Source organism: Anser anser (assembly GCF_964211835.1).
Source record: "Anser anser genome assembly, chromosome: 2".
Classification (NCBI taxonomy): domain Eukaryota; kingdom Metazoa; phylum Chordata; class Aves; order Anseriformes; family Anatidae; genus Anser; species Anser anser.
Genome location: NC_139721.1, coordinates 52,314,313 through 52,340,887, shown reverse-complemented (window position 1 = coordinate 52,340,887; position 26,575 = coordinate 52,314,313). Strand labels below are relative to the sequence as shown.

General features: G+C 36.8%; 1 long non-coding RNA gene across 1 annotated transcript; it reads left to right on the top strand.

Annotated features, from left to right (window-relative positions):
* The first annotated feature begins 7,081 nt into the window (after positions 1 to 7,081).
* Positions 7,082 to 12,304, top strand: LOC310895782. Its single transcript, XR_014580952.1, has 5 exons — positions 7,082 to 8,076; positions 8,255 to 8,324; positions 8,415 to 8,549; positions 9,757 to 9,825; positions 12,166 to 12,304. It is a non-coding gene; the product is annotated as an uncharacterized lncRNA (long non-coding RNA).
* The last annotated feature ends 14,271 nt before the right edge of the window (positions 12,305 to 26,575 follow it).

Sequence of the window (26,575 nt, the reverse complement as noted above, 5' to 3'; positions counted from 1 at the left end):
TAGAGGTGTTGGGGGTAACAACTTAAGTGTTACATGAGCTATATTAATATTCCAATGGTACTTCTATACATTTTTTGATCTTATTGACTTATTCTTATTGAGTTATTCTGATCTTATTGACTTGATTTTTGATCTTATTGACTGTCATTGCACTTCCAAGAATATGTTTTCCATATATTTAATCTTTTAGGTGGATTGGTAGTTTGGCAAATAACAAGAGACATACTAAATTGAAATCCTGACAGGTACATCAGTATTAAACAAAATACTTGGTAATTAATATAGGTGGCAGATGATAAACTGGAAACTGGTAATAAAGAATCAAGGTAGAAGTCTTACTAATGTTTAAGGTCACGCTTGTTCCCACATGTAAGCAACGTCACTGCAGTTATTGTGAACACTTTCAGTGACTAAGGCAGTATGTGTTTGCAGAACTGGGATCTTAACTTCTTTCCAGGGTCTCAGGAGTGGAAGGAAAACAATTTTCTCTACAGAAAATTTTAAAAGGAAGTATATTTTGAGGTGAAATCTGAAAACAAATTAAACTAGGTGCTGTTGTGTTCTTTGTTGTTGTTTTTGTTGTGTTTTTTTTTTTTTCTTAATTGGTAGAAATGTTCAGTGTTAGAAACCACCATTTTGCTTATAGAACACTAATTCCATTGATTGCCTTGAAATATAAAGCAAGATAAACAAATAAGTAGAAATAAATAATCCAAACTCTGAATTATTTACTACGAGCAGATACAAAAATCCCCAGGAGTGACCGGAAAAGTTGTTATCCAAACGTTCAGCTCACTCAGTTAATAACAGTTTCTGGTGATTTGGTGGATATTTGGAACAAAATAGGTCTGGCATCAAGCCTGAAGGCATTTTTCTATCTTTGGCAGCTAGAAATGTGGCACATTTATTTACAAAGGAGGGAGGGAAAGGGAGACTGTTTAAAGAAAAAAAGAGAGAGAAAGATAAACTAACGATACATTTTCAGCATCTCTCAGCTTGAAATATAGTGAAGAACATAATGTCCCTGTAGCTACAGCAGACTTCCTCATAAATACTGGTGACATGCTGAATCCTTTAAGAAAAGGAATGGAAGTCATTAGACTTCTCATTAATGGCATAGCTCTTGGGTAAAAGTCCTAACGACTACCAAAGCATGAAAAGACACCCTAGCAACTGCTGATCTTCCAAAAGATTTCTTCCTCCCCTGCTATTTCCATTGGATCTTTTCTTTATAAACAGAGAGATGCAGGACCTAAGTACATATTCTAAGCAAAGGTCTCAAGAAGACTGTACCTTCTTTGCTGATACCTTTCAGTTCTCATTCAGTAACATGGTGGTTTTTGTCTTAATTACATTTGCAGACCTACGGAAACTATAAAACATGAAAAACAGAATGCTTTAGAAATTGTTTCTATGGTCTTTAAGTCAGTTTTTCTGATGTCTGTGACAGATGGTGAAAACTGAGATAACACCACAACTGTGTGAGGCAGAAGTAAATGTAGATCTAAAATGACTTAAAGTGCTTGCAAAGATTAATTACAGTAGAGGGATATGCATGCCATAGCTGGCACAGTCTCTCTGTATCATACGTAAGTATATTTGATTATATAAGTTCAAAAATAGCTTTTGTGCAGTGACTCAGATGCCTTTTTATTTTTGATATGCATTAACTTTCATAAATTCCTTTGATGTAAACCAAACCACTTTCTCTGCATCATCTGTATGATTTATTTAGATATTTTGTTGTAAAATGTAAGAAGGAGAATATGCTGCTCCAGATGCACTTTGACAAACTGGATAATTATTTGTGTGCTTGCTTACAAACAACATCCATGCCACAGCAGGATGAAAAACTAGTACATTTTAACAAGAAACAAGGACACCATTCTCCCACCTTCTGCACCAGAAAAGCAGGTAGGTTGCCTAGGAGAAGACTGCAGGTACAAAATATTCTATGGTAATGAAGGGTATGAATTTGTATTAAATCAGATTTTCTAGGATTACTATTTAGTCATGTTCTCCTTCCTAAATGTAATGCAACTTATTCATTAGAAAGGAGGGACTGACAGATAATTTTGCATTTATAATATGTTAACAGCATGGACATTGGAACTAATTTTAGAATAGATCCTGGGAAAACAAAAGAAAGACCATTGGTTACCAATTAATAGCTTCATATTTGGAAGAAAAACATCTATTTTGAAGATAACAGGTATGGAAACTAATAGCAGTCTGAAGCAGTAGGAGGACATGAAAATTTTGGGACTAGCCAGAATGTTAACTTTGAAAAGCAACTGCCTTACTCTTAGTTTGTGTTTTCTTCTGCCCTTGCATGGTCAGCTTTTTGTTTCCCTCACCTCTGGGAAACGGGCCAAGCAATGGCATTATCTAAATTAAAATGAAAGCACCTTGTGGAGATGAAATGATCCACTGCTGCTGCTTGGCCAAAACTCCTTTACATAGTTAACAGTGTTAGCCAGTCTTCACTGGAGAATGGGTATCTAATATTTCTGGGTTTGGGGATGGGGGAAAAGGAGGTTGTTCACCCTATCAGTTGTAGATCTACTGCATGAGACAGGAAGGCGCTAATCTCCTGAATCTGGCCTAGTGGTACAATTTTTGAGATATGCAAATAACTGCTGTTGCCCCAGATTCTTCTAAGTTGTACCCATCCTTCTGGTCAGGATTTCAAAGAACGTAAGGTTAGTGTCCATACAGAGGGAAGACAGTAGTTGAGTAAACCGCACTGTATTTTTCTCCTCTTATTTTTCTTTCCTTTTTTTTTTTTTTTCCGCTGTTATAGTTGCTAAAATGTAAGACTTGCAGTCAATGATATTATTGGAGTGGGTTGAGGAAAAAACTAATAGTGGGATTATAGAGGTTGTAGCAAGACCACTTTCCAGTTAGTTTCCAGTGCATACAAATTTTCTACTGTTTTCTACTGTCCAATACCTATGACATTTCTCATGTTATTTTGCTTCCTAAGAGATAAAGATTTGTTTGTAGATTGATGCATAAGAAATCAGCATGATCTTTTTTTCATCCATTTGTAGGGTTGCTTCCATTTCTGAAGAGCACATGATTAAAATCCCTAATGAAATTATTGAATTAAACTGATCTGCCATTTCTTGCAAAACTTCATATGTTTTACTGCTAATACTTTTTATTTACATTCAAGTTTAAGGATGCACACTATCTTGTACATAGTCATGTGCACTCTTTTTATTTTCACTTTCTTGCTTACTAATCTAGTGCATAAAGAAACAAATGTATTCTCCATCTGCACGATAAAGATTAAAGACTCTTTGCCTGGATATTCAGGCATTCAGTCATTTTAGTACAAACGGAGGTGCCAAACAAGGATAGAGGAAACAAGTTAACTATAATATACTCTATATTGCTACTAAAGCAACTCAGGGAAGAGGGATCTATTTAGCCTTCCTCTAACATGTTGTACAATATACATCCTAAGGATGTTTTTTTATAAGGCACAAAAAAGTCAACTGCCAGAAACAAACAATTGATGCTGAAAGACACCTACAGAGATCATCTAGTCCAATACCTCTGCTCAAAGCAGGGTCTGTTCTGGTATTCAACCACTCTTACAACCAAAAAGTGATTATTTCTTATTTTTAAACAAAAATTCCTTGTGCCCATTACCTTATCCTATCAATGGGCACCAACGAGAAGAGTCTGGGTTTATCTTCTTTACACCCCATCAGGTATTTATAAACATTGATAGGATTCCCCAAGCCTTCTCTCCTCCAGGCTGAACAGTCCCAGATCTCTCAGCCTTTCCTCATAGAAGAGATGTTCCAGGAACTTCATTATATTTGAGGTCTGTTGCAGCGCTCACTCCAATATAGCATCATAGAATCATATAATGGCTTGAGTTGAAAGAGACCTTAAAGATCACCTAGTTCCAACTCCCCTGCCATAGGCAGCGATGCCACCCACTAGATCAGGTTGCCCAGGGCTTCATCCAACCTGGCCTTGAACACCTCCAGGGATGGGGCATCCACAACTTCTTTGGTCAAATATGTCCATGACTTCACTGGGGAACTCAGAACTAAGCCAAAATTGACTTGTCATGTGCACCACATAGGTAACTTCCTAGATTTTGTATTCGTTTAAATCAATCAGATGAGCTTTCTCCTTGTGCATGAGGATATACATTTCTGAGGAGCAAGAGGGATCTTCTTGCTGTACTGGACTCTGAATCAGAATGCAACAGATATCTGAAGGAAAATGCTGCCTTTGACAAAATCTACAAAAATGACAGTTCTTCTGGTCTGGAAGAATGCTGGGAGATGTAATAATGAAAGACTGGTCTAAAAAATTATGGGGACAAACTTGGAACATTGCCCTAAAGAATTGTTCATCAGTAGTTAAACTGTAAGGAAAATAATTAAATAGAAAGGGGGGAGGGGGACTAGACAGAACAGAATTTTGATATCCCTAAATCGCTTTACGGAACAGCAATGATGGAAGTGAGTCATTTGCTCACTATGACTCAAAGACATTTCATATAAAATCAAGGTCTGTAATCTCTCTGCCTAGTGTAAATTATATTTGAATGGCAATAGGAAGACATGCTATTTATAAAGATGAGTGAAATCAGTATTCTGATTGGACAGTAAAAAAAAAAAAAAGTCAAAGATGGAGATTAATCTCTGCAAAATTACACAGCCTTTCAGTTTAATGCCATGGAATACCATGTACCAGTAGTATGAGATATAGAAACTGTAGGTCTGTTTATATACTGTTTTGTGCCTGCTGGTGAAATTAACATGTCTGGAGGATATAGGTACTAGCTTGCTACCAAATTAGAAAAGTAGCTTTTATTCATTTTCAATACCGTTTAAGAACTCAGCTAAGTACCTTGCACAATAAGCCTATTGACTCACATTGTAGGAATTTTCACACGGACAAAAGAACACGTAGTGGAATTGTCTTTTCCCAGTAAGATGAAGAAAAAGAATACTGCATAGATCTAGTTATTTCTTCTTATTGCTGTGCTGGTGGTAATGTACCTTTACTCAGGTAATTTATAGGAGTAGAATTAAATTCTTGAGCCTTGATTTTGTTGATTGACCTTTGATATGAGTTTACAGGAATTGTGCCTGGGTTCAATTTCTCATTTACTTATTACTGTCACTGATGTTTGTTTTTATTTTTGTTGTTTTGGTTTTGGTTTGGTTTTTGGTTTTGTTTTGGTTTCCAAAATTAAAAGGTAGGAGAGAGAGACACAGACGTATTTCATTACAAGCTGAGAGAACTTAGTGAGCAGAGAGAGGACTATTGCTCTAAGCCCTTGACTGGGTTTTCAGTACCAGACTTTCTTCCTGGATGCTTCAGGTTTCCCCTCAAATCCTGTTATTTTGATGTCTGAGACTTTCCATCTCAGCAAACTCTTTAAGAGAAGAAATTTTTCTCCAGTTCCTTGGGTTGTTTTTGGTTGGTTGGTTGGTTGTTGTTGTTGTTTGTTTTTTTAATAAGAGACCAGGAACTCAGTGATGGGAGCCAAAATCTGTAAAGCTCACCCCAAATTCTGCTTCATTATTAGAATGAATGGAAGGGAAATCTCTAGGAAGAAAATATGGTGGAATTTGCTTTTCTTTTTTTTTTTTGGTCCCACCCTGGAGTGCCAATTAGGAGCGTATGATTTTGTCCAAATCACTTTTTACATATGGGCTAATAAACAGACCCATCCAAGTTCATCAGTTTAGGATATGGCCCAAAGCCATATTGGCATTAATCCTCAAATGAAGAATATTAATTTTGTAAGTTTACAATTTTAAGATAGTTAATCAAATATCAAAATTTATTTTTACATATCTACATACGATATTATGCAGATATCCAAGTTAAATCCAATTGTGCTCATCACTTCTTCCTTCCCCCTTTGATATAAAAGGCTTGCCAGATCATACCAAAGATTTTGCCTCTAGCTATATATTTCTAGGGATCAGAGTAAAAAAACTGTGTTACTTCCACCAAACACTCCTTGTCTCCTGTGTTATCTCTCAGGAACTTTTCTTGTCTTTCTATGTGACTGATAGTATTTACCTATATAAATGCTGAAGCAATACTTTTGTTCTGCTACACTTCATTACAGAGTGAAAGGGACTGTGCATGTTTCATCTCTAAGGATTAGCATCTTAAATAAGCCTATAACTATTATGCTAGGGTCAGAATCTTTCAACTGCATAAACAATACTATTATTGCTTTCAGAAAAAAAAAAAAGTGATGTAAGAGCAAAACCTTCAAAACCAACTTTTTTAAAGCAGTTTTATCTGTTTTCATTTTTTTGTTTTGTTTTGTTTTGTTTTTTCTTTCATCCATACTATCTCATCCTTTCAAAGATGGTGGGATTTTTCTTTCTCTTTTTTCTTTTTTTTTTTTTTAATTTTATGCAAAGAGTTGATAGAGGTGCTTTAAGAGTGGTCTTAAAACATTTTGGGTTTTAACACTTCCTATAAAAAGGTTTCTCTTGTCCCTGTATATTTCATAAAATACTGCTTCTGGATTAACTCTATTGCTCTCCAGCTTAAGTGGAACTAACTCTGGAACAGTGCTAAATCTTGCCTGCAAAGATTTATGAAAATGTTAATTTAGAATGATTCAAAATACATGTTTGTACTCTGACAATAACTATTCCATTGCAATGAAATAATTTAAATAAAGGTCATTCGATGTTACATTTTAAGCAGCTTTGAGTTTTTAAGCCATGTATATGCTATACCAAATTTTGATAAAATCCCATGACAGGAATTCTTTATTTTGATGCAGAGAAATACTTAGCAAAAATTGTTGAGACAAATTAGATTTGGTCATTAAACTACCTTTGTTTTTATTTAAAAGTCTATACTTTTCTGGATACTGAATATTGTACAGATCATTGGTAGGACCCAACGGAACAGTATGAAGCTGGTTCAGGCTGGGTGTTAGGAGAAGGATCTTCACTGAGAAGGTGGTTGGGCACTGGGACAGGCTCCCCATGGCAGTGGTCATGGCACCGAGCCTGCTGGAGTTCAAGAAACATCTGGAAAACGCTCTCACACGTGTTTGTTTGTTTGTTTGTTTGTTTTGTTTTGTTTTTGTTTGTTTGTTGGTGATCCTGTGCAAAGCTAGGATTCAGTAATCCTTGTGGATCCTTTCCAACTTGGGATATGCTATGATTCTATAATACTGTGATTCAATAATCTTTAACAAAAGAGAATGTATTTTGTTTCTGTTATGTCCAGAGTTACTTTCTATGTTATACCAGAAAAACATACTGTTCTTAATACATAATAACTCACCACTAGGATCACCATATTCAGTAAGAAGGTCTACTCTGCCAAGATGGCATCATTAAACTTCTTTTCAAATTCCTGGAAGACCTCACACAAATCTAGGAAGCCTCTAAGGATGTCTAGCATATAGTCATATAATATAACTGCAGTGTAGTGAGAATGAAACATCCTAACAGGAGGGGTGCCATGTTTTATATTCTGTCTGACCCTATAACTTTGACTAAACTGTTGTTCCAAGTACTTTGTGTTTATGTGATCAGTTCATTACCCAATTCTGATCTGCAAGGATTAAATTACTGCCATCTGAGTACTTGTTAGAGACTGTGGCGTGAGTTAATAGAAAAGTGAATTAGACTGATGGGCAGGTGCTCCTTATTGAACTGCAACTAATCTGTTGATTCTCTTTAGCAGAGAGAAGTCAGCATGGAAGTCAATCCCATAGTATCAGCATGCTATCAAGTCACGTCTGTGTTAGGGCAAGTCACTCCACCATCCCTTTTACAGTGTCTTGCATTCATATGAAGGACAACACCCTGATCCCCAGGGCTACAGAAACTGGTCAGATATGGGGTAGAGTCAGAAGAGTAGGTTTCCTGCTCTGCACCAGTCTTGCCATTTGTCAACTGCAAGGCTGCTCAAAGGGACCTGTTACAGCTGTGAACAAAGCATGCCTTGATTTGCCTAATATTCCCTTTTTCCCTTCTCCCACATTGAGCACAAACTCATTTTACTCTTTTGCCGATAGCTCTGGATTTGCTGATTTTACACCATCATTTGGTAATTCATCCTTGCTAAGCCTGAAACTCCTCTTTCAATGTACTTTAATGCTATTCACCCAATCAGAATTTCTGATTTTTCTCTTTCAATTTGGTAGTTTCTTCTGCTGTTGTCCTATTAGTTTTAGACAACTTTAGGTTTTGCCAACTGCTTCTTTTCAATTTTGTTCAATGTCCAGCAGTCTGTCACATTTTTTCCTTGGTGGTTTGACCTCAGGCTCGGGCTCACCATCTACCTGTGTACCTGAAGTGAGTGATTTTAATTTGGTTACAGATAATTATTTCTGTACAATCCAATGACTGGTACTCAACCTAATAAAGCCTTGTCTTATTCACCAGTTTTCCCATGCTTGTATATTTTACCTCAAGTGGTAATACTATGATAGTGACTGCAGCCTGGCAGCCTGGGCAGATGAAGAAAATGTTGATCTCAGAACTGAAGAATGGCTCTTTCAGCTGTCCTGTTACTGGAAGGTAATAAGCATTTCTCATTTAGATTGTTCAGAAAAGGAACAGATACCTTTCAGTGTATGGTCCACAGCTGTGTTCTTTGCTGCCTTCTCCCTCGTGGTACATACACACTTGATTGCTAAAGATTACTGCATTGTAAATTAGAAGAATTAAGAAGCTGAGGGAGTTAGTTACTGCTGTAATGATGGAGGGGTCTGTTGCATTTCAGTTTTATATACCTAGGATAGTGAAAGCTCATCTTTCTCCCAGTCCTTTGTGTGTCCTGTAGAAATGCTGGAATTACAGCAGTGAACCAAACCTAAGATCCACCCAGTTCACTGTCTTGTGTGTCTAAAAGTTTCAGATAACAGATGCTTCAGAGAAATGTGCTGACTGAGATGAATATGATGAATGTCTTCAGATATTTTCAAGCCTTACACCTGAAAACCTCTTTCCAGACTATAGATGACCATTTCTGCATGCTTCTCACTGTTAGACCCCTTTTTGCTACTTCACATGTTTCTGGGATGGGCACACTAGAGCTGACAGAAGTATCCCATGAACTGGCCAATGCATTATCATGTATAGAGAGAATATTTTCTTAATTTTTCTTGATATGCATCTATGAACAGCATCACTTGAGGGTTTGGTATTTCAGTCAGTCTTTTCATGGTACACGTAGCAGAACATTAACTAAAATTCCTAACAAATCCTAGCTTTGAGGTTTGTAATAATCTTCATGTTTGTCTCTGAACTTGTAGTTCATCAGTGTCCTGAAGTCGTTCTTGCACCTATTTTTCACAGCAGTTCTATCCTGGATGTATGCCTTAACTGAACTGTCCACAGCAACAACTTTCTTCTTCTACTAGCAGGAAAAGCCAGGAGGAAAAATAAAATAAAATAAAAAAAAAAACTCTGAAGAAAAATGATGTATTATTGTTTAAATATGTTTCAGAAGCTTTGATAGGACTGTAATGAAATCAAAAAAATTTCCACTGCTGTGACTTGTCTTATTTCTAGTCATTATTCTTCAATGCTTTTAGCACTGATAATCACTACTTGACCTCTATAGAAATGAATGCATTTGAGTCTGGGTGAGAATATCTTCACAGTGCATTGGCACAGTGTCTTGCTGTTGTCTGTCATGGAAGAAGTGAGTGTAGAGGCACAGTCTAACACAGTGTTTTGGTTTTCACCGTGGTCGTGTTTTTCACCCATGCCAATTCTTCAGAAACAGGTTTAAAGAGGGGAAGGGAGAACTTTTCCTGAACTGTTACATTCCCCAGTGCTATAGAAACAGGTAAGGGCTTTTGTTCCTAAGGACTTGGTTTGTAACAAAAGTTGTTGTGTAACTTTCTGAGAGTTTAAAGTAAAAAATACATCTAACAATGTCCTGTCTCTCATTAGCACAATGAAGAGTTGTTTGTACAAATATTTGATCTTTCCATTAGCGTTGACAAAGACTAAGAAGTAAACTAATCCTTCTTGGTATGTATCTCCAAACAAGACAGGCAAAGAATTTGCTAACCTTATTAGCAGAGCACACTAAGAAAACAGTGAGCAAAAAGGCAAGCTGGACTCATTTAGAAAAAAAAAAATGTTTCTAGAAGGAACAGTTTTTCTATTTAAATAAAATTCCCAGGTTACTATAAAGCTGGCAGACTAACTTTTCTTTACATACAGAAGGTAATGCTCCTTAATTTGATGAGGTTTAAACTTTCCATTATGACCAGAGTGAGAGCTAATTAATTTTAGAAGAGAGCTAATTAATTTAGGACTTAATTAAAAATTAACCTGCTATAAGACCTACTGAGAAAAATTACTGCAAATCATCATCCAGCTTAAAATGGGCACAGCTATGTTTGCACACTAGCTCGGTACAAACAGGTTTCAGATTGAATTAGGTGGAAAGTCTTCCCCCTGGTTTAGTAGTGAGTTCATGCTCTAGTAGACTGAGTTACTTTACATCCTAATCTTGCAATTTTCCTAAATACTATTAATGTATCTGGGTATCCATGCCCTCCCAATTGTCATATATTTACCCTCATCTTCTGCACCACCAGAACTATCAGTTTCATTAATATATCATACACAGGGAGGGACAGATCAATCCTCTCTAGCCCACTAGTTAGAGTGTTCACCTCAGGATGTGGGAGAATCCAGGGTCAGCCACTGCTGTTCATGGCTTTTTTGTAATGGTGTTGAACAGATACAACTGTGGGTACTGAGAAAAAACAGGGGTGCATCCCACATCTCCCATGCATAACTTAAACACTGAACTGCTGTGAAATGGAGTGCTTTTCTTTGTCCTTTTTTACAGTTAAAACTAACAAGAAATGTTTTAATGGTGTCCTAATAGGAGAGGGATTTTAAAATAAGAGGACGATTCTGAAAAATCCACTAATCTTTGAGGATTCTGGGAAGATGTCAGCTCCATCAACTGAAGCCTTCTGTATTTTCTTGCACAATGTTTCTCAGGAACACAAACCTGTCTCTTTTCTAAAGAGAAAGAATGATGTGATCGTTGCAAATCTTAAGGATCTGCAGAGATTTCTTTGTATCTCAGGGAATTTGGTTTAAAAATAGAAGGTCCTCAGTAATCTCTAGAACTAAAGCCTAAAGCCACACAAATGCAACAGATAGTTATTACTCAGGAAATCTTGTGCTTTTCAATAGCAGCTAAGCATTGGGCTGTTTTTTGTTGTTGTTGCTGTTTTTCTCTTTTCTTTTTCCCTAACAAACAGTAAATTCACAAATGCATGCAGTTCTAAAGAGATTGTGTGGGCAAATACATTTGACCCAAATTAAATTTAAAAAAAAAAAAAAAAAAGTGGAAAAGAGGATATTTGAAATTGTTCATGTGTTTTAATATCTGAAAACCTGAAATATTTTTGATATTTTAAAATTAAATAGTTGCTCTTCTCAAGTTGAAATGGTTTTTCCTCTTAAAATAATTAAAAAAGGTAGTAATTAAGAAAAAACGGTAAACATGAAACAAATTCAAACACTTTTCTTCAAACAATCTCTCAACTTTAACTTGACCTGAATTATTCTTTCTTTCTTGTGTAGTTTTCATTTTCCCTGAAACCCCTTTTTCTTCTCCTTTTCTCTGACCCTACTCACAATTCAACCAAACGAAAAGGGACTCTTGGCAATCAAGCTGCTTGCCTTAGTATTGATATAAATTGAAAAAATTAGATTAGTATCTCCATGAGCATTTTCAGAGTTCAGTCAGTTGTGAGTTCTATTCATGGGGAAAATGAAATATTTGGAGGATGTAGGACTGTAGAAGAAAAATATCTTTTTTCTAGCTTTAAAATCCCGAACACAAAAGCACTACTTTCAAAGAAGAAATTTCCCACTAAGTTTTTCCTAGGTCTGCTTAAAATAACTCTTTTTCCCTTTCCTTTCCTTTTCCTCATTTTACGGTGAGGTTCTGGGCCACATCAAGCCCTGAAGGGAAAATAGGGAAGATGTTAGCTCCTTAGGGTATCATCATCCTGGAGGATGAGGAATACAGTAATGGGTACTGAAAACATTATTCTAGTTGAATGCCCCAGCATTAATTTAAAATTGTTATATTGAACATGAAATATACTTCCACTTCTTACATTCTCTCCCTACCCCCCTTATCCTTCAGAATTTTACTGCACTTGGAAGAACTCACCTCATCCTGGTCCTTTCCGTGTGTTGGGTTGTGTATGAGCCTTAGCAAGGGGACTACAAAGAAGGTCTTCCAAAATGTTTCAGTTCTGTATGCTGTGTCATTGACTTCCAAACCATTTTATTTACAGATTCAATAAATAAAATGTTTATCACAAGGTGAAATTTAAGTTCTATTTAAGAAAAACAAATGATACTAATACATATGTTTAATTTTTATTTGATGACCATGCAATGAGTGATTATTTAGATGTTGTATCATATGCTAAAATTAATTTATTTGTTTTCATATTTATTTCTTTTATTTATGCATTTGAGTTATATATTAAAATTATTATATATATTATTTGTCCATATATGATTATACAATGGTAGTCTTCATGTTTACTAAAGTGGATTGAATTCATGCCTTAGACATTTGCATACTTATGCAGTCAATAAATTAAAATATGGTGAGTAAATAAATAATGTGAGTTATCCAGCAAGTATGATAGACAATTATTGCAAAGAACAACTTGAATTCAGTTTTTTCGATTAAAGAACAAAATATTGCCACAAAGTAATGCATCACACAGTGATGCATAAAGAACGAATTACAGGAAATAACAATCTATTGCGAATACAATAACATAAACTGAAAGCAGCTTAACTCTATTGATTTTTTCTTCATTACTGCTGATATCTTATTAAGGAAAAAAAAATGACTGTGATTTTTGGACTTATGAATCCAAAGTATTGACATATATATCTACCATAGCTTTAGGTTTAGTGTAACTAAGAATAATATTAACAGAGAAAATGTAGCAGCGGAACCTTCAGCTCTAATAGCTGCCTGACAGTCAAAATAGGTACATGGAGTTTCTGGTAGGCTTGAGTTACTTGCACTACAGTATGATTGACCTATGTTCACTTAAAATCTTAGAATCTTAAAATGCCACGTGGTTGCACACAAGATCATTGTGCTGGAATACATTTGCCAGACCAAATGAATCATTCTTTAGTAATATTCCTCATTGGTGAGATGTCATCCCGTTTGGTGTTTCAAGAGGCACTTCAAGAAGACGTACACCAATTGGACTTCACCAAGAAAAACAACAGACATTTGTATAGGGGTATAGAAAGCATTTTCTTTAAGAAAATAGAAAGAACTGCAGCTGTTTAGTAAAAGAATGAAGAATCTGAAGGATGTAACAACAGGCTTCAAATATGAAAAAGCTGTAGCAAAGAAAAGGAAATAATCTACTATGGATGTCCTAAATGCGTAGAGACAATATGTAATAGGTTTAAAGGCCCATGTTAAATGTGGGGAAAACTTTTCACTTGCTAAATGAGGCAGTGAAAGAGACTGTACAGTAAGCCTGCGATGTCTCCATCACAGAAGGTTTTAGAGAGCAGGTAACAAGGGAATAAGCCATGACTGATCCTTTCTCAGGGATAGAAGATAAACAAGATGGCCTTTCAAAAGCCCGTCCAGATCCTTTCATTTCTTTTTATTTCATTACCTTTCATTTTTTCTTTTTTTTTTATTTTATTTTATTTTGTTTTATTTTAACTTTATTGTATTTTATTTTTTGTTTTGTTTTGTTTTATTAGCCTTTGAAGATCCTTTGTTTTGCATTTTCTAAACAAGACACACATTCACCATGTAAGTTAGCATTTCCGGTTTATGTTTTTTTTTTAGGGAGGAAGGTGTTAGTTCAGGTTCTGACAGTGTTCATATCCTTTGTATAAAATTTACAATGATTTTACATCTTCACTTCTATTCGTAGGAAGTATAGGAGGCAGAGACATTGGTGTGTTAAGGATGGTACCTTCACTGAAGAGTGAGACCTTAGAATCATCTGTTGGCTTGTAAATTTAATTAGAAATCTATGAAGAGTATCATCTCCATGGGAGCAGGTCTGGATTTACAATTTCAACTTCTTTTGAACTTCTGATTGAACAGAGTTTAGTGTTAAATTACTAATAAAAAATGTTTGTCTTCCATAAACTGTTACATTAGTTGAAAACTAAAACTGCAGTAGACATACCATCTCTCGATTCTCTGCTTTTTGCAAAAGAAGAAAAATGGTAAGACTGTATCTATCTGATTTTTATCTATACTTATTATTAATAGAGACAAGACGGTCCATTTGTTGCTGGATTTAGATTAGTCCACTATAAGCCAAAATAGCCCCCAAATAAAGATAAATGGATAAAAAAATAATAAAAAAAAATCTTATTAGCCATTCCTTACAAGATGATATGAACTGATCAGATTTGAGACCAGGGCCTGGTTTTTACTATACTGTTGTACTCTAGATTACTCTCTTTTTATGTTAAATACCTTGCTGCTCCACCTATTTACTTCTTTGATTTATGTGACTTTTTGATTTTTATATGACTTTCACAAATAATGGCCAGAGAAAATTTTCAGGCTATAAACAAGAAAATCCTAATTCAGTGTTTGGAAGGTGCAACATTTAGTAATAACTTTCTTATGTGATTAAGTAAAACTAAAGGGTAATTACTTGACTTTATCTTATTAAAGTAAGGTTCTGCACTGTATTACAGCTGGCCGTAAATGTTCTTACTTACTGTTCAGTGTTTATGTATCATCAGAGACAATGTCCTACAGATTGCAATCAAGATTCCTGATTATTTTTGTTGCCCATCTGCCAGAAAAGAAAAGGAAAAGAGTGGGGAGGGAGGAGAGGAAGGACTATTGTATCTCAGAGCTAGTCATAAAAAATCTAACCCAGCAATTTCAGTTGATACAATTTTGCTTTTCTATTATAGCATAAACTGTTCTAGCTATACAACGGCAGTTCTCAGGTGCTCTTGTACAATGACAGGTAATTACCACTTTGGATCACAGGGCCAAGCTTATATCCAAAGATTCTGAGGGTGCTTGAATTTGCAACTACCAGTGCTGTCTGACTCATGGGAAATAGGTACAGGAAGATAAGTACATACTCAGAGTACTGACAGATAGGTGCTTCTACAATCCTCTCTGTGCTTCCTGTATTTTCTTCAGCCACTTTGCCACTTGGCTCTCCTTCTCCCAAATCCCTGGCTAATCTCTTCTATATAGGTTCTTTTGCCACCCTTATCACTGTAGCATCCAAGCAGCTGCCAGTAGCACATTAAGCAACACACTAAGATGTCACATGTGTCTCATGTTCTCTTTCATCTACTTTCCAGAGGAAAAAAGAACCTATGTGGATGACAAAGCATTGTATTACAGGTTCCCCTCCCTCCTCCTTCTCCCCCTAACACATATGATATAATGTTTGAGAAATCCAAGAGAACAAAGAGCAAAAACCTTCTGTGGAAAAATAAACCAACAACAAATATATATATATATAGGTAAAAGGAAGGAACAGTCACACAGGCTGTGAGTTGTTGCAGCTAGTTTCCTAAGGATGGATGGCCTCCGTCCACCCTAGAAGTAGCAAAGACTTCTACAATTAAGGATGAAATACAGACCACCAGTCGGAAACAGAATTTCTTTCCAGACAAGGATGACTGGAGCCTTCCTTTCTGGCTTTCTGTGAACCAAAGTAAATCCTTTAACACGTTTATGTTAATAAAACTAACTGATGCAAGGCATTTGCACTGTGACATTCAGAAGCCCACTAAGGCTTCTGCTGTATGCTGGCCAAATACAGGTATTCAGTAGTCAAAACTGAAGCTCCCAAATATGAAACTTTAAATGATGTTTTAGATATTTTGCTTCAATGTAATTTTTAAAGCCACCCAAATACACTTTAGTCATGTATTTCAGCTATTTTTTACAACTGCAATACTAACAACAACAACAACAAAATAGAATCAAGAAAAGGTTGCATAAACATTGAATTTGAGGAATTCAGACTGTATGAGATCAGCTACTAGTCCATGAAAATGTTACATGTTACATATATGCCAATGTATTTCTGTGTAAATAAATCTTTGTGTACTTTGGAGCTGTAGTATGAAGCAAAGCAGTATTCCTACTTTAGACTTAAGTTTCAAATCACATCCTGTATCTAGCAACTGCCTGCCACATTTTGGGATTTCCTACCCATGCAAAAGAGCCCTCTCACAATTTTCTTCATTCCTCTGGGTCTGTGACTACTTTAAGGAATGATGAGATTAACTGCTGGAAGAGACTGTCCAATCATTGAAATTATGTCTTTAATTGCTATATCATGTTTATTCCTGCTCCAGTTAGGGGATAAATTCCACTCTCTTCTCTCTGGTACAGACAGCTTCATTATCAGTGGCATAAGAGATCTTTCATTCGATGAGGGGACAGGGTTTAGGAAAATCGTGTGTGACTACAGGGCTAATGAAGGATAGATTAACCTACAGGACCATGGATCTATCAACCGCTGCACCTAAAGACAGCTAACACAGGAGACTTGTAGCAGTCTCCAGGTTGAAGTAGTAGCTAACTTGTGATTAATAAATTGGAGAAGTTCCACAATGATCACCATCTGATAGTCTGCAACTTGAAATAAAAATCAATAAAAATAGGTACCTTTGTTATTTCTGTGGATTAGTGCCTGTCATAATTAAGTTTATAGTCTAACACCTTAGCAAATACTGAAAATGCTTTCATTATATTTGTTTCTGTCTTTCAAGGTGAGTCAAGCTTAAACTTTAGGTAGGACAGTGTTCTCTCATAGCTTTAAGGAATTTAATTTTAAGCTTTTAGGTGCAGGGAAATTGGCCCTATGAAGAACAACAAAATGTGTTTCTTAAAGACTAACATAGCTTGTTTAAAATGAGGAGCTACCATTTGTACAATTATTCATAGGTTATAAAGCTACACCATCACACAGTCACTGATCTATCTTCATTTATTTATTTTTTAATAGCCTATGACATTCCTATAGTACAGATAAAGTTTCAAAAATATTTGATGGCTTTAACAGACTTCTGAGAAGAGTAATTGCACAATTTCCTTTCTCCACACATCATTGCCTCTAAGCAAATGGAGAAGAAGACCTCTTTTGAACTATGATTCCCTTAGGGATCTTTTTTGTTCATGAGGATTTCAGGAAGAAACCGTCTTCTGAGTGAAAAATACTTATTAGTTGTTAACATATACCAATTCACCTTCAACTATTTTTGCATTCATCTTTAGGATTAACATTTATGACTAGAAGTAGGAAATAGCAAACTGTGAAATGTACTGAGTGGCAATACAAAGCTTCTGTCTCTAGAATAAGCTTCACTGAATATGAAGTATTTTTCTACCATTTAATAGCTCACACAAATAGTCTTTAACAGGAGAGCCTCTCAAGATACAGAAGCCAACACAGAGTTGTGTTTATCTTTAAGAGCTGAATAAAGCTGCCACATGTAATTCATAACTCCTAACAAAGATGATTGAACTAGAGTTCATAAGCATTAAACTTGTTTTCCATTTCTTTCAGTTACTTAAGTTAATACAATCAATTGTGCTGAAGATCCCAATTTATTGTAGCAGTAAGTTTAACACATCCTGATGAAAATAGTATTATGAAGGATTTGGGTCATGCAAACATAGAGACGTAAGATATGTCACAGGCCTCACTTCTCCAAAAGATCAAACGCATTATTTTACTGTCTATGACTAAAGCAATGACAGAAGAAAAAGAAGAAAAAAAAAAAAAAGAAAAAAGAAAAAGAAAGAGGATTAAAGACACCTGGAGACAAAGTTAAGTCCTTAAGTCCTTCTTGTTCAGAAACTGACTGCAACAGCAACAAGGTTACTCTGCAGAATTCCTAGCCTCAATAACATAGTAAGTATGCAGAAACAAAGCTAAATTAGAGGAGGAATATGGATGAAAAATAACGATAAGAGTTGGCAAAGTAAGAGAAATGGTAATTCTTTATAAAGTAGTGTTTCATCGTGTCCAGAAATAAGGCCTTTACAATATCTTTTTCTAGAACAATTGTTAAAAATACTTAAAATATACATCTTTCTCAGTGAAAGCACCTTTATGTTTGATAAACTGCAGACTGATATTTTGTCTTTGTCTATGTTTTATATCCTATTACATTAATTCTCGATCTGTGTCAAAATCTAATGATATGAGATATTTTCCAATATTTCATATGCACACTAGTGTAATTGTGTCAATCAAGTTTTTTGGATTTGCCATATATTAGAATTTTCCATACTGGAGTTCTCTAATTTTTTTCTGTATAGGTTTGCACCATGAAATTAGAGGAACACATTAAGCCTTTCTTTAAGGATGGAGTTCTTGATGTTGTTAGGCACAGTCATTCTGCTGTGGTCACTCATGAAAAATCAAAAACAATATATCAGAATGGACATCATTGGTAGTTATACTCTTACATGTGGTATACGTTATGAAGCTTTTTGTTTAAAATAGCAGTGCTGTTTCTGGGTTTCACTAAGGTAGCTAACACATTTACATCATGACTTTTACACTTACAGGACATAAATACAGTTCCGCAATTCAGTCTAACTAGTTAAAATTCAATATAGAACACTGGCTTAGGGAGAATATTATTTTAGAAAAAGCTAAATGAATCAAACTATTTTTTTAAGCATAGTTTTAAAAGACAAAAAAATGTCCCTGAACTAGCCATGTTTTGTGAGAATCTCATCTTTAGCTTCCCTTTTCACTATCTTAATTACAATGACTCTGAATTAAATCAGCTGAAATGAACTAATTAAGCATGTTAGCACCTTTGCTTCCATATGACAAAATGAAGGTCCTCTTGTCCTTGCCAATGACAGTCAGGGGATTCCTTAATATACTTTGCAACTATGAAATGTTTTTCTTGCTATTTTTATTTCTTCAGGGCTTTGCAGATGCCATTGTCAATTATTCTCATACATTTAACAAACTATAGATCAATTGTTATAATTTATTTTTCAACTAAAATTCTCTTTTTCATTTTTTGGACATACTTTGTTAATCATCAGGTTAATATTTTGAATGTTCCAAGACTTCTTTTCTGTGTTCCCCCACTCAACTCTGCATGGTTGGTGAGTTTTTAGGCTTTCTGGGATACAAGTGAGATTTGATCAGTTTGGCTTGTACTTCTAATTTACCAGTCTACACTTTCCCTTTGTATTCAGTTAAAAATATTACCAAAACTCATCCACATTGCAAGCAAGCAAGCATAAGCTTTCTCCAGGTTTTCCTGTAAGTCACGTGTCATCCTGTTCCAAGTACATACGGGATATAACAGAAGGGCACTTAAAGTACACTGGTAACTTGGTTTGTTGGGTCGAAGTGTAAAACATTTTCATAAGAGTGATTTTGACCTAGAGCATTTCACTGAATAGGGCTTCACTGGATATTACGTACCATCCTCTTACAAGAATAGTTTAAGTTAAAAAAAATAATAATAATACTGAGAAAATATTTATTTTCAAACCTTTAATTTCTCTGTTTCTGTTTCTAGCCCAATCTCCTGTTGACTATGAACATACTTCACTTCTGCATACATTCCTTCACTTGTTGCCTCCTGAACTCTACCCATCAACCTGTATTGTATACCTCAATCTACCTATCCTTTGCTAAACCTACTCCAGTTTCTACCTATTGACAAATAGTCCTAAGCTTCAAGATGTTTGTGTTGTAACTTCAGATACCTCTGTCCTATATCCACTCCTGATAACCTCAGCTTTTGCACCTTTCCTTCTAGTCACTGGGATTCCTTTCCCTGAACACAGAAGAATGCACAGAATTTCTACTCTGTCATGTCCTTTGACCTGCCTTTTTGTTGCTCTTTTCTTTCCTGTTTTATTTTGTTTGTTTCTTTGTTTTTTCAGCCTTTGCTAATACGGGATTCTGTTCTGAAAATCTTGTTCTAATAAAGTGCCCAGGAAGATGCATCATAAAACTTTACATAAAACTTAGTCACCAGCCCTCCTTATCTAGGGGATCCCTATCACTTGATGATTTTTTGTGATTGATGGGTTACAACATATTTTGCATGGCTTCCAGCTTAAAAAGTTTTCCAAAATTAACATCTAGCCAGGGCTTTCCTACATAGCTTTTTTTGTGAAATGTTTTGCCTGAGATGAATTGAGCAAACAGAAGTCTGCATGAAAATTAATGGAAGCAATACAGCTTCAAGTGGCAGTATTTCTTTCTTTGCCCTAGCTTCAAGCTTTTATTTCTGTTTAGAAAATACACTCAATGAGTCACTAGATATGTTAATGATTACAGGATTTACCCTACAGGGAAGATACCCTTGTTCTTTTATGATACTATGACTTGGATTCTACGGAGAGAACATTTTTGCTGTGTGACATGTATTTTAAATTGAATGGGTTTTACATAACAATTTATTGTATTTTAAAAAGTATTATGAAGCTGGCCATAATATCAGATCTGTCTTATTATTTTAATTTTTATATTTCACCAATAATTTACAATCTGCTAACAGTTTGTTTTCCTTTCTTTCCCCTCTCTCTTCTTTCCCCTCTTTTCTTTTTTTTCTTTTTTTCTTCTGATTAAGCTTAGTACAGTGAATTTTCAATATATCACTCCACCCTTCCTAAAACATAACTCTTAAAGTAAATGTGTTCACCAGTTTTATTTTTCATATTTGCTTCCCCCTCCTCCCCCCCTTTTCTTTTCATTTTTAATACATCATTTTAGTTTGAAGATACCTGTAACTCAAGGATTTCAATTCTCATGTACTGATTTTAAGATTAATTTTCCAAACAAATACTATATGACTTTGCACTGTGAGTGTCTCACTTAATCTGCTTAGTCATTCAGAGGACCTAATCTTAGCCAGAACTCCACAATACCACAATTAAGAAAGAAAGAAGGATTTGGCTTGCAAATGACAAGTATTACTAGGAACAGGGAAGAGGAATAAATCACTGCAGAGATTAAGAGATGTCCATTCCAAGTTTCAAAGCTATTTTACAGGTGAACACTAATTCTTTTATTGACCCTAACATTTATCAGAAGTGTCTCAGATTATATGAAGAAAATTGAAGATGAATTTAAACACATTGCTGTTACTGGAACATATTGCCTGCACATTGCTAGGTATGTCTTTAATCTCTAAAAACAGGCCAAAATAGTACTCAGCTTTCTGTAGACATTTTGCTTCAGAAAATTCAATAACATCTTTAATTTCATTCTTGAGCAAATGCTCCTATTATAGCTAATTTTCCCATTAGAAAAGTGTTCATACCAGAAAAGAAGGACTAGACCCAGAAGCTATGGTTTTTGTTCACAAAGTTTAGAAGATGTACTCTAAGATAACAGCCATAGCAATTTGGATCAGGCACTTGAGTGGAATTTGAGTCAGCTGCATGGTTGAATACGTAAGTAATACCTGACAATATCAGCATACAAAAGAGAAGAAACTATCCTGAAGGAATCTATAATGATCTCTGATCAAGTATAAAAAAAACTATTATTGTCAAGTAGCAGTAAGGGAACCTGTGCAGTTCCTGTCCACTTTCCTAGGATTATATGCACTGATGTCACAAGGTTTTTTATCCCCACAAAAGAAATCCCAAATGCAATTCTAGAGTATACTATTTGAAAAATAGTGGACCAGCTTGAGAGAAATCCTAGCAGCTTGTGCTTAGATCATGTAATTTGGTCTAATTCCTAACCCTAAAGTATTAGAGATCCTCAATCTAATCAGACTTATTATATATAAAATTGAAAGTAACAAAGGTAATTTCACTGAGTTTTAAGGACCATTGCCAGTGGGATTCTGTGTGATGCCCAAAGGAAGTCCATGGGAACTGCTACTCATCACTACAATGACCCTCCCCATTCCTGAAATAGTACTGATTTAAGTCAGCTGCAGGTTCATAGAATCTCAAAATGGCTTGGGATGGAAGGGACCTTAAAGATCACCTCATTCCAAACCCTCAGCCATGGTCAGCGGCACCAGCCAGTACACCAGGTTGCCCAAATCCCCAACCAACTCGGCCTTGAACACTTCCAGGGATGGGGCATCCACAGCTTCTCTGGACACCTCTTCCAGTGCCTCACCACCCTCTGAGTGAAGAATTTCCTCCTAACATCTAATCTAAATCTCCCCTCTTTTAGTTTAAAACCATTCCTCCTTGTCCTGTCATTGTCTGTCTGAGTAAAAAGTTGTTCTCCATCATTTTTATAAATCCCTTTAAGTACTTAAAACCTGCAATGAGGTCTCCCTGGAGTGTTAAGACATTTTAAGAAATGGATTGGGCAGCGTGCTTTCCATAGAAGGTGAATGTTAGCTGAAAGGTGGCTTTTAATCACATTTATGAGGAATCTCAGGGAAAAAAAAAAAAGCTCTCTCTTTTTTTTCTTTTTTTTTTTTTTATCTGGACAGCATACTCATTAGCCTTATTTTACATTAGTTCCCTCTAGTTTTCATTATTTTCCTTGTTGCCAGGTTTAAGAATGTTTTCTGTGGAAAGACATGAAAACAATACAAGCTTGCAAGCCAACTGTTTATTTACCCACAAATTAAGGACAAAAATTAAGCACTTAAATCAAGGTACAGGTTTAAGGTAGACGGCCTTGACCCTGTTACTTCAGCTCCTGTCATTGTTGTCTTGACCAGAGCCCGGAGCAGGTAGCACCAGCTGGCATCAGAGAAGGTTAGTGAAAGGCAATCTGAAATTCTGAGAAAATAATATCAGAAGTACAAGACTGTTTATGCAGGGGCACCTCAAGTTTGGGCAAATCTCACCGCTAACAAACAGTGCTGTGTGAATGAGATTGTTACAGTGCATTCAGAGAAGGAGAAACAGTCAGAACTATAAAGTATTTTAAAAGGGAAGCTAGAGAGTAATTAAGAACATACCTATACACAAATAACTTTGATTAATTTCTAAAAAGTGAGTAATCTAGTCACATGTGTTTGCAATAATATGATGGTTTAAAATAGAAAGAGATGATGTATTACTGTTACTTTTGAACATTGGCATGGTATTTACAGTCGACTTAAAATAGAAACTCTCTAAGATTTAACAGGTGTTAATAGTTAAAATACATAATTAAACTTAAAGTCATGTATGGAACAATATCATCAAGTAGGCAAAGAAGCTTTAAACCAAATTATGAGTTACAGAATATATACTGAACCAATTCAAGGTTAATTTTACCTGTTCAGAGTCAAATCAAGTGATTGTGAAACTGTAAAGGCTAAGGAAGATTCATACTTCTCCATAAACAATTTACTTGCAACTAAGAACTTAAAAACAAACTGGAAACATTAGTTGTCCAAACCACTCAATATTTTACTTCTCTAAACAAATTTTTGAACTACACCATTTAACATCAGTTAGTAACAGAAACATGAGTGTGAAAGAAAACACAAAATTACTGAAGGAAAAGGAAATCAGTATAAGGGCAGATCACTAATACAAAGTAATATGGATAACTTGATTCATAGATGCAGTATAACACTGTGTGCTTCAGTGGGGTCCGGATGTAAGATGCCTATTTTTATGTCTAAATCCAAGGTACAGACAACCATGTATGACAGGAGACTCTACCCCAGGGAGCAGTGATTCTAAATAAGATATCATGGTCATGGTGATGGTCAGCTAATTGTAATTCCAAAGAGAAACTCTGGCTAAAGTCATCCTTCAGGATGTAACTATTATGCTCCTGATGTGATCATTACTGAAGTACATTTTATAATCTGTGAGTCTGTACTTCAAGAAGGATGTTGAGAAACTAAACCGGGTTTGGAAAAGAGCCCTGGGCATCCTTGAAGAATTGGAAGCTATACATTACAGGTAGAGATTCAAGGACCTCAATCAAACAAGCTTATAGAATCATAGAATCATAGAATATCCTGAGTTGGAAGGGACCCTTAAGGATCATCAAGTCCAACTCTTGATACCGCACAGGTCTACCCAAAAGTTCAGACCATGTGACTAAGTGCACAGTCCAATCTCTTCTTAAATTCAGACAGGCTCGGTGCAGTGACCACTTCCCTGGGGAGCCTGTTCCAGTGTGCAACCACCCTCTCTGTGAAGAACCCCCTCCTGATGTCGAGCCTAAATTTCCCCTGCCTCAGCTTAACCCCGTTCCCGCGGGTCCTGTCACTGGTGTTAATGGAGAAAAGGTCTCCTGCCTCTCGACACCCCCTTACGAGGAAGTTGTAGACTGTGATGAGGTCCCCCCTCAGCCTCCTCTTCTCCAGGCTGAACAGGCCCAGTGACCTCAGCCGTTCCTCGTACGTCTTCCCCTCCAGGCCTTTCACCATCTTCGTAGCCCTCCTCTGTACACTCTCCAACAGTTTCATGTCCTTTTTATACTGTGGTGCCCAGAACTGCACACAGTACTCGAGGTGAGGCCGCACCAGCGCAGAGTAGAGCGGGACAATCACCTCCCTTGACCTACTAGCGATGCCGTGCTTGATGCACCCCAGGACACGGTTGGCCCTCCTGGCCGCCAGGGCACACTGCTGGCTCATATTCAACTTGCTGTCTACCACGACCCCCAGATCCCTCTCTTCTAGGCTGCTCTCCAGCGTCTCATCGCCCAGTCTGTATGTGCAGCCAGGGTTTCCCCGTCCCAGGTGCAGGACCCGGCACTTGCTCTTATTGAACTTCATGTGGTTGGTGATCGCCCAGCTCTCCAACCTATCCAGATCCCTCTGCAAGGCCTTTCCACCCTCATTCGAGTCCACAACTCCTCCAAGTTTGGTGTCATCAGCAAACTTGCTCAAAATACCTTCTATTCCTACATCCAGGTCGTTTATAAAAATATTGAAAAGTACCGGCCCTAAAATGGAGCCTTGAGGGACCCCACTGGCGACCGCCCGCCAGCCTGACGCAGCCCCATTTACCATAACCCTTTGGGCCCTGCCCGTTAGCCAATTGCTCACCCATCGTATGATGTTTTTATTTAGCTGTATGGTGGACATTTTGTCCAGTAGGATCCTATGGGAAACCGTGTCAAAAGCCTTGCTGAAGTCCAAAAAAATCACATCAGCTGGTTTCCCTTGGTCCATCATACGGGTGATCTTATCATAAAAGGAAATCAGGTTAGTTAGGCAGGACGTACCCTTCACAAACCCATGCTGGCTGGGACCAATGACTGCTTTGTCCCCCAGGTGAGCCTCAATAAGTTCGAGAACCATCTTCTCCATGATTTTACCAGGCACTGACGTGAGACTGACAGGCCTGTAATTGCTAGGGTCTTCTTTCTGACCCTTCTTGTAAATCGGCACAACATTTGCCAGCTTCCAGTCTACCGGGACCTCTCCAAATTCCCAGGATCGTTGAAAAATAATTGAGAGAGGTTCCGCGATGACGTCCGCCAGCTCTTTCAGCACCCAGGGATGAATCCCATCCGGACCCATGGACTTGTAGGGATCCAGGTGGAGTAGCAAATCCCGCACACGTTCAGGGTCTGTTGGGAGTTTGTCATCCCCACCGTCCCGGTCCTCCAGCTCAGGGCACCCTGGGTCCCGAAGCCCATCATCGACATTAAAGACAGAGGCAAAGAAGGCGTTAAGCGTCTCTGCTTTGCCTATGTCATTGTCTGTGAGGAGACCTTCCCTATCAAGGAGCGGCCCTATGTATTATTTAGTTCTCCTTTTTCCATTCACATATCTGAAAAAGCCCTTTTTATTTTCTCTCACAGACACAGCCAGCTTCAACTCTAGGTGTGCTTTGGCCACACGAATTTTCTGCCTACAAACATGAACAGCATCCCTGTATTCTTTCCATGACACCTGGCCCTCCTTCCAGTAGCGAAACACTCTCTGTTTCCGCCTAATCTCCATTAGAATGTTCCTGGTCAGCCACGCCGGCCTCCTGCCCCACCTGCCTGACTTGCGATATTTAGGAATTGCTTGATCTTGTGCTTCTAGGAGGCATCGCTTAAAGAATGACCAGCACTGGTGGACATCGAGGCTTTCAAGAGCAGTTTCCCAGGGGACCTTGCTGACTAGTTCCCTGAGCAGCCTGAAGTCCGCTTTCCCCATATCTAGGGATGAGGTTTTGGTGGCACTTTTCCTTCTGTCACCGTAAATTTTGAACTCAAACAGAAGATAAAGGAGTAATCAATCTGTAAGTGACACACATCAGATAAAGGAAATAAAGTGACACACATCAGATAAAGGAAAATTCTGTATAGAAAACAAAGTGTAATAATACCAAATATCTGGAAGTGAACCTAGACATGATATTGAAATTTGTGACATAATGCTACCATAAGAACTAACATACCAATTTGAATGGGAAAGGTGTTATTTACTGGGACATGTAACCAAGGCTTGTGACAGACATTGTACATACAAGAGTTCTAAAATCAAGATGAGAAGCTTTTATGAAAGGTGTGCTTTATTTCAAATTCAAACAATAATTAATCAACACAAATGATGGAACTCTTTTTAATCATGAAAATGGAGAAGATGAATTAAATTCACTCAGCTGGTCTTAAAATCACTGAAAACCATCA